Here is a 14,596-nt window from a genome sequence, read left to right on the forward strand (position 1 = left end):
TAATTTATATTGTAGATAACATAGTATGTGGTGTCACATGCAGAAGATGATGTTATCAGTACCTTATAAATTATAAACAGTAGCTCACGACTAAAATGGAAAGGAACAAACCATTAGAAGGTCGTAGTGTAATTAGGTATTAGTTTATCTTGACTATATAATTACACTAGTACACTCAGAGTGTATTGAGTAGGACCATTAGAGGTCGTTTCTTTTATACTGACTTTATAAAGGAACAAAGACCTCAGTTATTATGGAAGTGTGTGCTCTTAATCCTAATATAATAACAAGCACATATGTTTGATATTTATTTCTTTAATTTATCAATGGGTGAGATTTAGTTCGATGAATCAATAAACCCGATAAGTTGGGAAATGGTATCACTTATAGTGTGTGTTGTTGATTATAGAAGGAAACTGTGTCCTAGAGATACTAGGTTGATAATGTCCTCAAGAGGAGCTCATAAGGATTGTCATGTTAAATCCTGCAGGTGGACTTAGTCCGACATGATGATAAGGTTGAGTGGTACTACTCTTGGACTTAGATATTAATTAAATGAGTTGTCAGTAACTCACTTAATTAGTGGACATTCGATATCTTAAACACAGGGAGACTAACACACTCATAATAAGAAGGAGCCCAAAAATGTAATTTGGGATTGGTGCGGTAGTTCAATGATAGTTCTCTAGTGGAATGAATTATCATTGATAAAATTAAGTTGTGTGTTCGGGGCGAACACGGGATGCTTAATTTTATCGGGAGACCAAAACCAATTCCTCCTCTCGGTCCCTATCGTAGCCTCTTATTTGTAGAGTTCTATACCCACCTATACCCACCTTCTATACCCACCCAATAGGGGCCGGCCAAGCTAGCTTGGGAACAAGCTGGCCGGCCTAGGTAAAATTGGTGGCCGGCCCTAGCTTGAACCCAAGCTAGTGGGGGTCGGCCAAATTAAATTAAAAAGGAATTTTAATTTTAATTTTTATTATGTGGAAGAAATAATTTATTAAAGAGAATTTAAATTAAAATATCTCTCTTATAAAAGATCTACAAAAGATTAAAGAAAGAGATTAGATCTCTTTCCTTATTTGTAGATTGGTGAGATATTTTATTTTCTCTTTAAAATTATTTACATGTTAATAAAATTAAAATTATAGAAATTTCCTTTTATTAACCATGAAGAGATTTTTAAAGAGAAATTTTATTTTTTAAAATTTCCAGAAACAAATTAGGAAGTTTTAATTGTTGATTGAAACTTGTCCAATTTGTTCTCCAATGATGTGGCCGGCCAATGTAGATTTAATTGGGAAATTTTATTTTATTTTTCTCAATTAAATCATGTCAAGGAAATTGAGGAAATTTTATTGTAATTAAATTTCCTAATTTGCCTAGGCCAAGGAATATAAAAGAAGGGGTGAGGGTGCCTTCATGAAACATAACCTCTATTGTTTTCTCTCCCTCTTTTGTTCCTTGGTGTGGCCGGCCATCCTCTCTTTCTCTTCCTCTTGTGGTGGCCGAATCTCCTTCTTCCATTGGAGCTCTTGTGGTGGTCGGATACTACTCGGAGAAGAAGAAGAAGAAGGAGAGAAAGCTAGCATCTCTTGGAGCTTGGTTAGTATTTTGGTTTTTCTCCTTGGTGAAGTTTTCCTTTGTGGCCGAACCTTGCTTGGAGGAGAAGAAGGTGGTTGGTGGTTTCTCATCTTGGTAGATCGTTGCCCACACAACGTCCGAGGTTAGAAGAGGAATATGGTAGAAGATCAAGAGGTTTTTCTACAAGGTATAACTAGTAATTTTTCTTTCCGCATCATGCTAGTTATTTATGGAAATAATACCAAATACAAGAGGCTTACGTTCTAGAATTTCGAATATGTTTTTTCGATGTTGTGTTCTTTTGTTTTTTTCTTTTCCTTGTGATTTGATTGTTCTCTTTGGTTAACCTAAAGTTATTTTAGGAAATTAAATATTAGCTTTCTATAAAAGGTTTTGTCTAGTCGGTGGTGGTTGCTCCCATATCCAAGAAGGCCATGTGCCTCGCCACGTCAGTACTGGGAACCAATTATGGAAATTAATATTTAATGGAATTAATAACTTAAGGAGACTTGGGTCGAACGTGTTAAGTTCCGTAGGAGATCCGAGTCAAAACCTAAAAGAACAAATAGATTAAGTTTTGGATCAAACGTGTTAAGTTCCGCAGGCGATCCAAAAAAATTTAATTTAAAAGAACACATGGTAGCTAGGAAAAGGTTCAGACCTTTGTACAAAATTTTTGTACAGTGGAACCTATAGGTTTTTCGAGTAGCAACCAACACGAAGTATATTATATGGACCTTTGACTTTCCTTTGGTGGAGGTGCTCACTAGGTTGACTTCCAAGACTTCTTCTTCTTCTTCACTTGTCTTGGATTCTTCTTCAACCTTTGAGGATGTAGATGCTACCTCATCTTCCTCATCCACACTTGTGGATGGCCTCTCTTCATCCTTCTCCTCCTCGGACATGACCGAATTCACTTCCTCTTCTTCTTTTGATGTTGAATTGGTCTCCACATCCGATTGGTCCTTCTTCTCCTCTTCGACCACTTCATCCTTTTCTTCAAATTTTTCCTCTTCGTGTGTAGGCATGAGTTCTTCCCATTGAACCTTCTTTATCTTGCTCCATAAATTGTGAGCATTCTCGTACTCACCTACACACCTCATCACATTAGAAGGCAACATATTAATTAAAATTGATATTACCTTATTGTTTGCCTCCGATCTTGAGGTTTGCTCCTCCGTACAATATCGTGGTCGGAGCTTCTTCCCTTTCTTGTCTTTCAGAACTTTGAACGGTTCCTTGATCACCATCATGGTATCCCAATCCGTGTCGAAAAAGACCTCCATTTTCATCATCCAATAGGTGATGCCCCATAAACCTCCGCCTTCAAACTTCGGCGGCATAATCTGTTGGTGCGGGAAGCATCCGACGATCGAACCTTAGTTTTGATAATGGCAAAGGATTCAAAGTTAAGTTAGTGTGTGATCTAAAATGTTTGAATGAGTGTTTCAGGAAAGTCCTAGCTGCGGTAAGGCAGGTGAAAAAACCTAAGGGGTGGTAACCTTAGGTCCTAGGGGGCGGTAACCCTAGGTGAGGGAAAACCCTAAGGGGTGGTAACCTTAGGTCCTAGGGGGCGGTAACCCTAGGTGGAAGAAAACCCTAAGGGGCGGCAACCTTAGGTCCTAGGGGGTGGTAACCCTAGGTGGAGAAAAACCCTAGGGGGTGGTAACCCTAGGTCCTAGGGGGTGGTAACCCTAGGCGAAAAGTCCAGTCAGTCTGGAGGACCGGACTGGCATCAGGTAATCTCTCCTGAGGGGAGTAGGTGAGGACGTGTTCCCCGTAGAGGGAACAGTAGGCGTCGGGTCGACCTAGGGTTTCCGGTTGGGAATCCGAAGTCAGACTTGGACAGTCCGAAGACTGTCAGTTATTCCTTGCTGTGTTTTATCAGATTCTAACACTATCTTGCAGGGGATTTTGCTCGGACTAACCTGGTTTTGCAGGTGAGGAACCTGCTGGAAAAAGGTGGTCTGGGCGCCCGGGATGGATCCGGGCGCCCGGAGGTCCAGGCGCCCGAAACAGGTCCGGGCGCCCGGGACCAAACTTTATCCCTGCCGCGACTTCGCCACGTGGAGCATCCTGGTTGGTTGGCCACGTCGCACTCCAGGCGCCCGGAAGGGATCCAGGCGCCCGGAATGTCATATAAAAAGAGGGTCAAGGGTGCAGCCAACGAGACGACCTTGAAGTGCTACTACTCGACGTCGACAACCCGAAGCTCAGACTCTTCGATCTTTTGTTGTCGGTATTAGTTTACTTATTGCATTAATTGTAATTCAAATTGTAATCTTTCCGATATATAGTTGTTGCTCACCGAAAGTGGTCAAGGACCGCGGGCCTTCGAGTAGGAGTCGCCATAGGCTCCGAACGAAGTAAAACACCTGTGTCTCTGTGTGTTTGATTTTACTTTCCGCTGCGTTTCTATTCTGTGTTTTAAATCGTTAAAATAGTCACGAGCGCTATTCACCCCCACCCCCCCTTCTAGCGCTTTCGATCCATCATAATCAAGCCGGTTATCTTCTTGTATTTGCTCTTCTCGGCGATTAGTCCGGTGAAGTGCGGCCTTGCTCTGATACCACTCGTAAGGGATCGGTGGCCGGCTTAAAGGGGGGTTGGATAGACGACACCCCCAAATCCTTTCTTCCTATACTTGTTAGCTTGCGCAGCGGAAATACAAACAATAAACAAGCTAAACTAAAGACAAGAATAAGAAAAAAATGCAAACCAATACACGTTCGTTTAACGTGGTTCGGAGATTAGGGCTCCTACTCCACGACTGTCCGTAAGGTGGACGATCCCTATCCGTCGGTGGATTAACCCCCGGTAAACTTCGACTATCTCAAGTCACTCCTTGTGGGTGGAGAAACCTCACCACAACACCAACCAAGACTCTTGAGACTAGTAGACTACTAATTAGGGTTTACCACCACTAATTTCGTCAACTAGAACCAAGCTCCCAAGATTTGGTTATATAGGCCACGGGTTGAAAACCTCGCCTACCAGTCGACTGCCAAAACATGCAGTCGACTGCCCTTTGTGAAAATTCGACCGTTACATCCCAATGACTCGATACCAGTCGACTGCTAAAACTAGCAGTCGACTGCTCCGCACTGGCTGAGCGAATAGAAGCATTCTGTTTGCTCCCAGTCGACTGTACCAGTCGACTGATGAAACATGCAGTCGACTGGTACCGAGTACATTCTCTCACAGCACTCGGGCCCTCACCCTTACGACTCATTTAACGCTTCCTTCGCAGCCTTGACCTTTTACCTTCAAGCCTACTTCCTCTTTGGCTCTCGTCCCTCGGATTCATACAAGCCCGCGGCTCGTCCCCAATGCCATCCTTCGCATATGATTCGAAGTCGCTTCCCTCGGCCCTTTGTTACGCTCCGCAAGTGTACGGAAATGTCGCAAGTAATATAAAAGATTATCGTATCCACAGGGACTGGAATAAGCACTAGAAATGTCTCAATGCGAATTAGCTAAACAACTATCCAATCGTTTCAAAAGCAAAGTAAAGGTAAACAAATCTAATATTAGAGATCAACAAACAAGAGTTTAGTGTTTTGGGTTATGATAAAGGGAGATTCTAGGAGTTTCGGTTTCTTTGTAAGATTTCTTGAATGTAAATGGTTCACCAATTCTTATTCCTCAATTGCCAAGCATGTAGAAAGTTGCCGGTTCCCTCTTGCAATAGACAACCGGCTAAGGACTGAGAAATGTATCTAAATAGGATTAATTAGACATGAACCTACGTTGTCCTTACACAGAAGCGCACCTATTACTATGCCTTCCTCGGATATCAACATAGAAGCCCACACCTTATTAATCTATAAAGATACAATAAGCTAATCATAGAATCCATCATACTCTCTTGAATATCCCTATTTCCTCTTCAAGATTATCTCTCAAACGCCCTTACACGGGCTTGCACCTGTCACGTGGATCCCTCGGATGATCGAGTGAGAGTTTATCCTTACCAAGTCCATAAGATATCCAAACAATCAATCAAGAATGAGAATTAAGCACAAACCACCATCAATCATTCAAGATCTAATTGATACAAGCAAGATAATGTCATTGAAACAAGAAAATGGCAAATCCAAAAGAGATTACATCAATCCATCATACAAATACTCCCTTAATCCTAGAATACAAGATCTACTCCATGAATTGAGGAAGAAAACCCGATAGAATAGAGATTACAAGCATTCCTTGAATCCCCAATCCAAGAAAACAAGAAGAGGGGAAAAGAGAAAACTTATCTACAAAGAAGCTTCGTCTTCGGATCCAATCCACGCTCCGGAGTCGAAATCGTCGAGATCTCCCTAAGAATCGCCCAGAAATCCTCCCAAGAATGGGAGGAAACCACCAAATCTTGCTTTCTCCCAAAGGGGGAGAGATCCCCTTTCAAATCATGAAGGAGGGTTTAAATAGAGGAGGGATTCGGGCGCCACACGACCCCGTGACATGGCTGTGTGAGATTCACACGGCCATGTCCAGTTCCCTCTCTGCCAAACCTGCACGGCCGTGTGACTCCACACGGCCAGAACTCTTCTGCTCTCTGGAAATGATACACGGCCGTGTGGTGCACACGGCCACAGCCTGCTTGGTCTCTGGAAGTCTCACACGGCCGTGTAGATCCACACGGCCATGTAAGGCTTCTGCTTTGGTTGGCTTCAAATCTTGACACGGCCGTGTGAGGTTCACACGGCCATGTCATCTTCCTCTTCTGTTGGTGCCAAACTCCACACGGCCCGAGCTCCATCCCAGTGCATGGCCGTGTGAGGTACACGGCCCGGTGCTTTCTCCTTTCGTTTCTTCCAATGCATGCCCAAAGATGTAGATTTTTCACCAAATCGACTCCTGTGTACAGAAAATGTACAAAAAGCAGATCTCCGAACCAAAAGAGTAAATATACTAAAAGGAAAGCTGGAAGTATAAAAATGCATAGATCAAGCATGCTCAAAGTATGTAAATGTGCGTAAAGACATGCATAAAAGAGTATATAATCTACGCACATCACACCCCCAGACTTAAACCTTTGCTTGTCCTCAAGCAAAATGCTGCAATCTAAATTCATATGTTCTATAACACATTCATAAAACCCAGTGCACTTTCCTAACTCTATCAAAAAGTTTCATTAACAAGCTTGATCATGGAAACAAGTAAAGTATGGTTCAAGCATAAGAATCTTGTGCGCAGTGTAAAAGTAACTCAACACCCTTCAAGTTTCAATCCATGTCCTAGTCAAGTCGTCATCAAATTTGAATTCCTAATGTTTCCAGTGAAAGACAAGTAACCAGTGATAGGCACTTACTTACCATTCACTTGGTTCATATTTCTCAACTAACCCAAGGTCTCAAAGGTGTGCTCAATCTCAAGAGAAGCTAAACAGTCATTTCCCCAGTAACCTAACTCGGTCTCAAAGGGGTGACTTGCTAGATTCCACTCATGATAACTCTTTTTTATATCCCTTATTGTGTTTTTTTTTTTAAGTGTTTGCATTGTGCAAACTTATTCACAAATGTACTTTTAGCACACATGTTGGGATATTTTGATTTTTCCAAATGAGCTTTAATGATTTGAGCCTCATCCAGTAACCAAAATGAAAGTTGAGAAATCACCATGGAAACCAAGTACTAAGCAAACAAGATGAATCATGACTATTTCAATGACATCAACTATTCAAGCATCAAGCACAAGTGTAGTGAAGATAAAATCCTTAAGGTTGAACCAAAACTAAAACTCATCACCATAAGATTCTTAGCTTGTTTCATGCTACCCAAGATAGAAAAAAGAACTACACAAAGTTTACTAGTAGCATCATGCGAACATCATGAATCGAGACAATAATCGTGCTAACATTTCACTTGAATCCAAGAAAGCATATAAGTGAAGATTTGATGTTCTCAAAATTTTTTTTGCCATGATTATTTCAAAAACAAGCAAAATAAAGCAACAAGCAATGAAAATAAGAACCAACATGAAAAACTAATCAAAAACTAAAAACTGAAAACCAAACTAAACAATACACGACACCCCAACTTTTCATCGTCCCGATGAAATCAGTATGGTGGAGGAGGTGGAAGATCAGGAAAATCAGGGAAGGAAGATGCAAAATCTTCAACAAACCATCTAACTTCGTTTCTGAAAAAATTATGATATTCAAACAATTTATCAATATCATCCTGCACAAATCTTATACAACCTCTAAGATCTTCATGAAATTCCATTTTAGCCCTATAAGCATTCATCATTTTAGAAATCTTATCACACAATTCTCTTTCGCTCTTGAAACAATCTTGTAGCTTTTTAAATAGTTCCTCTTCCATAAGCTTCTTATCTTCAAGAAATTCATTAGTTGAATCTAAATCACTATGAATATTCTTTAAAGCAGAATTAAGTTCTTGAAACATAAAACTATGAATCTCTTGGTTACCCTTAGAAACATTTTTTTGAGTAAAAGTTGACAAGGCTCTAGATTGTTGCCTAGCTAACTTTAAACACCAATTCTCTTTATTATGAATTGTAGTAAAATCATGATTGGGCAATTTTAAAGGGAAACCATTTTTAATGACTAAACTAAATCCATGCTCTTCATGCTTAATCATTTTCATTGCTAAACATGAATTGAAATCCAACGTACAAAAACTCTCCACCACCTCTAACTCACTCAAATCACATCCTAATACTAAGGCCAATTGAGTAAGTAATCCCCAAAATAATAGGTGTGGTAGAATTTGATTTCCCTAATTTTGCCAAATGTCTAAGAAAGAAATAACCAGAATTAATTGGAACATTTTCGACCATTGCCCACAAACAATACAAGTCTACAAGTCTTACCGATCCCTCTTTGTCCTCCCTTCCAAATATAGTGTTTTTCATGACCAAATAAGCATATTTAAAAATAGGATTGATAATTTGGCAAACTCTGGAATTATGAGGATCAAATAATGGTTGTTCAGAAATTTGTTGCCAGAAATGTGAATTCTCAAATTGGGGCAAAATCACACACACATCATTCTTTGGCAACTCATAACAAGTATTAAAATCTCCCAACGTCCATTCATAATTTTCATTAAACAACCGGAATTTACACTTCCCCCCTCCTTGAACATTATCAACTTCTATTGAGCTTAAAAATTCAAGAACAATTCTAGGATAAGTAGGATATCTCATGTTCACTAAACCACTCCATCCTATCCTTTCAAATAGCCAAACTAAATCATCCTTAAACCCCAAAGTTTCTAAAGTTTCAACATCAAGAAACCTAGTGCCTAAAAGAGGTCGTTTACATAAAGACGAATATCTATACCGTTGCTCATCACTGGAGAAAACAATACCAAAGTCATTAGAAATACCTTTAAAACAAACATTCCTCTCCTTTCTTGCAACCACCTTCTCCTTCCCTTTTCCTGTGGCCGAAGTCTCCTCAATCACGTTTTCCATGGAAGAAAATCTAATCTCCTAAAGAAGAATGAGAAGGAAAAATTGGAAGAAGTAATTCAATCCTTTAGAAATGGGGAGATAGGGAAAAGGAGCAAGCGGCGGTACACGGCCGTGTGCCGCCCCCACCCCGTGCCCTAATTCCTTAAGAAGATGTGGATCAGGCCGTGTGATATCACACGGCCATGATCATTTCTCGTCGCACGGCCGTGTCTGTGACACGGCCCCCTTCCCTTTCTTCTCTGGATTCTAGACACGGGACGTGTCTGCGACACGGCCTAAACATCTTTTTTCACGGGTTTCTTCGCACGGCCGTGTCTGGGACACGGCCTATTCGTCTTTCTCCTCGGGAGATCCCACACGGCCGTGTCTGGATGACACGGCCCAAACACTTCCCTTCTCTGCAACCTTTGCCTGGCCGTGTATAGCACACGGCCTGACTCTGTTTTGCACCTAACCTGAAAACAAAAATCAAAAACAAGTAAAAACCAACAAAATGAATTTATACTAGCTAAAAGAATTCAATCTGGAGGGCGAGGTTCAGAAAAATACAACCTTTGTACCTCTTCTATTTTCGTGCCATGAATATATTTTTTCAGTCGTTGACCATTTACCTTAATTATCCCAAAATCTTTGTTCCAAATATCTACAGCTCCAAAAGGATAAACCTTCTTTACCTCATATGGACCCGTCCACCTTGACTTAAGCTTCCCAGGAAAAAGTTTTAATTTTGAATTGAACAACAAAACCAAATCTCCCACATTAAAGTCTTTACGAAGAATGTGTTGATCGTGCCATTTCTTTGTCCTTTCTTTGTAAGATTTAGCATGCTCATATGCATCCATCCTTAATTCATCAAGTTCGTTCAACTGAAGCTTCCTTTTCTCCCCTACTCCTTTTAAATCCATATTCAAATTTGCAATCGCCCAATAAGCCTTATGTTCTAGTTCAACTGGAAGATGGCAAGGCTTACCATAAACTAATCGAAATGGGGTCATCCCTATAGGAGTTTTATAAGCAGTTCGATAAGCCCATAAAGCATCATCTAGTTTCAACGCCCAATCCTTCCTTGAAGTAGATACGGTCTTTTCCAATATGGACTTAATTTCTCGGTTAGATATCTTAGCTTGCCCATTAGTCTGAGGATGATAAGGTGTTGCTACTTTATGCTTCACTCCATATCTTCTAAGTAAGTTTTCAAACTGTTTCTCTATAAAATGTGATCCTCCATCACTAATGACTGCCTTTGGCACCCCAAATCTTGGAAAGATAATACTCCTAAATAATGTGATCGTGTCATTTCTTTGTCCTTTCTTTGTAAGATTTAGCATGCTCATATGCATCCATCCTTAATTCATCAAGTTCGTTCAACTGAAGCTTCCTTTTCTCCCCTGCTCCTTTTAAATCCATATTCAAATTTGCAATCGCCCAATAAGCCTTATGTTCTAGTTCAACTGGAAGATGGCAAGGCTTACCATAAACTAATCGAAATGGGGTCATCCCTATAGGAGTTTTATAAGCAGTTCGATAAGCCCATAAAGCATCATCTAGTTTCAACGCCCAATCCTTCCTTGAAGTAGATACGGTCTTTTCCAATATGGACTTAATTTCTCGGTTAGATATCTCAGCTTGCCCATTAGTCTGAGGATGATAAGGTGTTGCTACTTTATGCTTCACTCCATATCTTCTAAGTAAGTTTTCAAACTGTTTCTCTATAAAATGTGATCCTCCATCACTAATGACTGCCTTTGGCACCCCAAATCTTGGAAAGATAATACTCCTAAATAATTTGATAACTGTTCTCGCATCGCACGTAGGAGATGCCACAGCTTCTACCCATTTGGACACATAATCTACTGCCACAAGAATATACCTATTCCCATATGAAAGAGGGAAAGGTCCCATGAAATCAATTCCCCAAACATCAAATAACTCAACCTCAAGAATGTAATTTAACATCGTTTCATTTCTTCTAGTTATATTCCCAGTTCTCTGACATTGATCACAAGATTGAACAAACAACTTAGCATCCTTGAATAAGGTTGGCCAATAAAATCCTGCTTGAAGAATCTTCGTAATCGTTTTTGAACTACCCAGATGTCCTCCATAGGACGAAGAATGGCAATGAAACAAGATATCTCTAACCTCTTCTTCAGGTATACATCTTCGATAAATCACATCATTGCATTTCTTGTACAGGAGAGGTTCATCCCAAACATAATTCTTAACTTCTGAAAAAAACTTTTTCCTTTGTTGATGAGAAAAATCCGGAGGTAACACTCCACTAGCAAGGAAATTCACAAAATCTGCATACCAAGGAGTTTTCACACTTGATAAGGCTAGTAAGTGTTCATCCGGGAATATGTCATCAATAGGCAAATCAACATCCACCTCATTTTCTGACTTTTGAGATATTCTAGACAAATGATCCGCTACTACATTTTCAGCTCCTTTCTTATCCCTAATCTCAAGGTTGAACTCTTGCAAAAGTAAAATCCACCTGATTAATCTAGGTTTAGCGTCCTTCTTTCCAAGTAGATACCGGATAGTTGCATGATCAGTATATACTATTACTCTTGATCCCACTAGATAAGATCTAAATTTATCAATAGCAAATACCACTGCCAATAATTCCTTTTCCGTAGTAGAATAGTTTACTTGGGCTGCATCAAGTGTTTTACTTGCATAATGGATCGCATGCAAAATCTTATTTCTTCGCTGTCCCAAAACTGCTCCTACAGCAAAATCACTAGCATCACACATTATTTCAAAAGGAAGATCCCAATCAGGTGCTTGAATGACTGGAGCTGTTGTAAGAGCACTCTTAATTTTATTGAAGGCTTCAATACATTCGCTATCAAAACAAAACTCAACATCTTTAATCAACAGATTAGTTAATGGCTTGGAAATCTTTGAAAAGTCCTTAATAAAGCGTCTATAGAAGCCAGCATGTCCTAAAAAACTCCTAACTCCTTTTATATTGATGGGTGGGAGTAATTTGTCTATTACTTCCACTTTTGCTGGATCTACCTCAATACCACGCTCTGAAATTTTATGCCCCAAAACTATCCCTTTCTTAACCATAAAATGACATTTTTCCCAGTTCAACACTAGGTTTGTATCTTCACACCTTTTTAGAACAGTAGAAAGATTTGACAAACAAGAATCAAAGTCATTCCCATAAATTGAGAAGTCATCCATGAAAACCTCCATAATTTTCTCTATTAAATCTGAAAAAACTGCCATCATGCACCTCTGAAAAGTGGCTGGAGCATTACAAAGCCCAAATTGCATCCGACGATAGGCAAAGGTACCATAAGGACAAGTAAAAGTAGTCTTCTCCTGGTCTTGAGGATGAATCGGAATTTGAAAAAAATCAGAATATCCGTCCAAGTAACAAAAATAAGAATGTTTAGCCAATCTTTCAAGCATTTCATCAATAAATGGTAAAGGGAAATGATCCTTCCTTGTTTCTTTATTCAACTTCCGATAATCAATGCACATTCGCCACCCCGTCACTGTTCGTGTTGAAATTAGCTTATCTTCTTCATTCTTGATAACAGTCATTCCTCCCTTTTTTGGAACCATGTGGACTGGACTCACCCATGTACTATCCGAAATTGGGTAAATAATCCCCGCATCAAGTAGTTTAATCACTTCCTTCTTTACTACCTCTTTTAAATTTGGATTTAGTCTCCTTTGATGCTCAATTGAGTTCTTGTACCCCTCTTCAAGTAAAATTCTATGCATACAGAGAGATGGACTAATCCCTTTTATATCATCTATTGTATATCCAATGGCCTTTCTATGCAACCTTAACTCATCCAACAGTCTCTTTGTTTCAAACTCATTTAACTGAGCACTAATTATAACTGGATAAGTAGAATTCGGCCCAAGAAATTCATACTTAAGATTTGGGGGTAATGGTTTAAGTTCAAGTTGAAGTGGTACTATTTCTGGAAAAACTGGCTCTTGTTCTATCAACATAGTCTCCTCCTCAGCCAAGCTTTCTTCTAACAACTCTTCATTGTCTAAAGACAGATCTTCCTCCTTATGATCACCAAGACATACCCCCTTTTCTGTTGAAAATGCTTTTTCACCAAATGTTTTTGATAATGATGCACAACACCAAGGAAATAATGTTTGGAAATCACTTTGATTCAAGATAAGCCCTTTTTCAACATCATCCTTTCCTCTAATGATATCCATTGTCAAGAATGAACTATCTTGCTCTGCCCAATCATTGGAATTTTGCGTGATTCTGCCAACTATCTCAAAAGTTTCTTCTAGATTTTTTTTCAAAAATGATCCTCCAGATGCTAAATCCAGTTGATTCTTATTTGAGAAAGAAAGCCCAACATAGAACAAATGCATAATTAACCATTTCTCAATTCCATGATGTGGACATAACTGCAGAAGAGAAGAATATCTTTCCCAGGCTTGGTACAATTTTTCTCCATCCAATTGCTTAAAATTTAAAATTTGACTTCTCAAATAAGTAGTTTTCCTTGGAGGGAAATATTGGTCAAGGAATTTTTGCTCTAACTCATCCCATGTTCTGATACTTTGAGACTTTAAAGAATTGTACCATCTTTTTGCAGCACCCTTCAGACTAAAAGGAAAAGCAAGCAGCTGAATAATATCAGATGAAACTTCTTCATATTTCAAAGTACAACAATATCTATAAAACTCCATCAAATGGGAATAAGGATTTTCAATCTCTAATCCTCCAAACTGAGTTTTCTGAACCATGGAAACAAAAGATGGTTTGAGTATAAAATTTCTTGCTTGTATGTTAGGGTAAACAATTGCTCCCATTTGTTTTGCAGACTTCGGAGCTCCATAATCTCCTAGTGACTTGCACACCATGTTTAGATATTCTTGTTCTTCGATTTGCCTCTGCAGAATTCTTCTTTTATGGAAAGTTCTGTCAATCTCAGGGTCAAAAGGAAAGAATTCCCCTGCAAAGTTAGATCTTCGCATACACAAGAACAAGATAACAATTGACAATTCAACAAAAAAGAAAAATAAAAGAATCAAAAATGCAGAATTGAATTTGTACACAAAGAATTAGCAAGAAGTGAAAGTTATACAAGAAAGTAAAAAAAAACAGAAATCTAATGATTAGTTACAACTATGCAATATGAAAGGAAAACAAATGTTATGTTTAGTTTAGCTCAATTGATAATTCCTAATGTTATAGCGCAGGCCCCGGCAACGGCGCCAAAAACTTGTTACGCTCCGCAAGTGTACCGAAATGTCGCAAGTAATATAAAAGATTATCGTATCCACAGGGACTGGAATAAGCACTAGAAATGTCTCAATGCGAATTAGCTAAACAACTATCCAATCGTTTCAAAAGCAAAGTAAAGGTAAACAAATCTAATATTAGAGATCAACAAACAAGAGTTTAGTGTTTTGGGTTATGATAAAGGGAGATTCTAGGAGTTTCGGTTTCTTTGTAAGATTTCTTGAATGTAAATGATTCACCAATTCTTATTTCTCAATTGCCAAGCATGTAGAAAGTTGCCGGTTCCCTCTTGCAATAGACAACCGGCTAAGG

Source organism: Zingiber officinale, chromosome 2B (assembly GCF_018446385.1).
Source record: "Zingiber officinale cultivar Zhangliang chromosome 2B, Zo_v1.1, whole genome shotgun sequence".
In the NCBI taxonomy this organism is placed as follows: domain Eukaryota; kingdom Viridiplantae; phylum Streptophyta; class Magnoliopsida; order Zingiberales; family Zingiberaceae; genus Zingiber; species Zingiber officinale.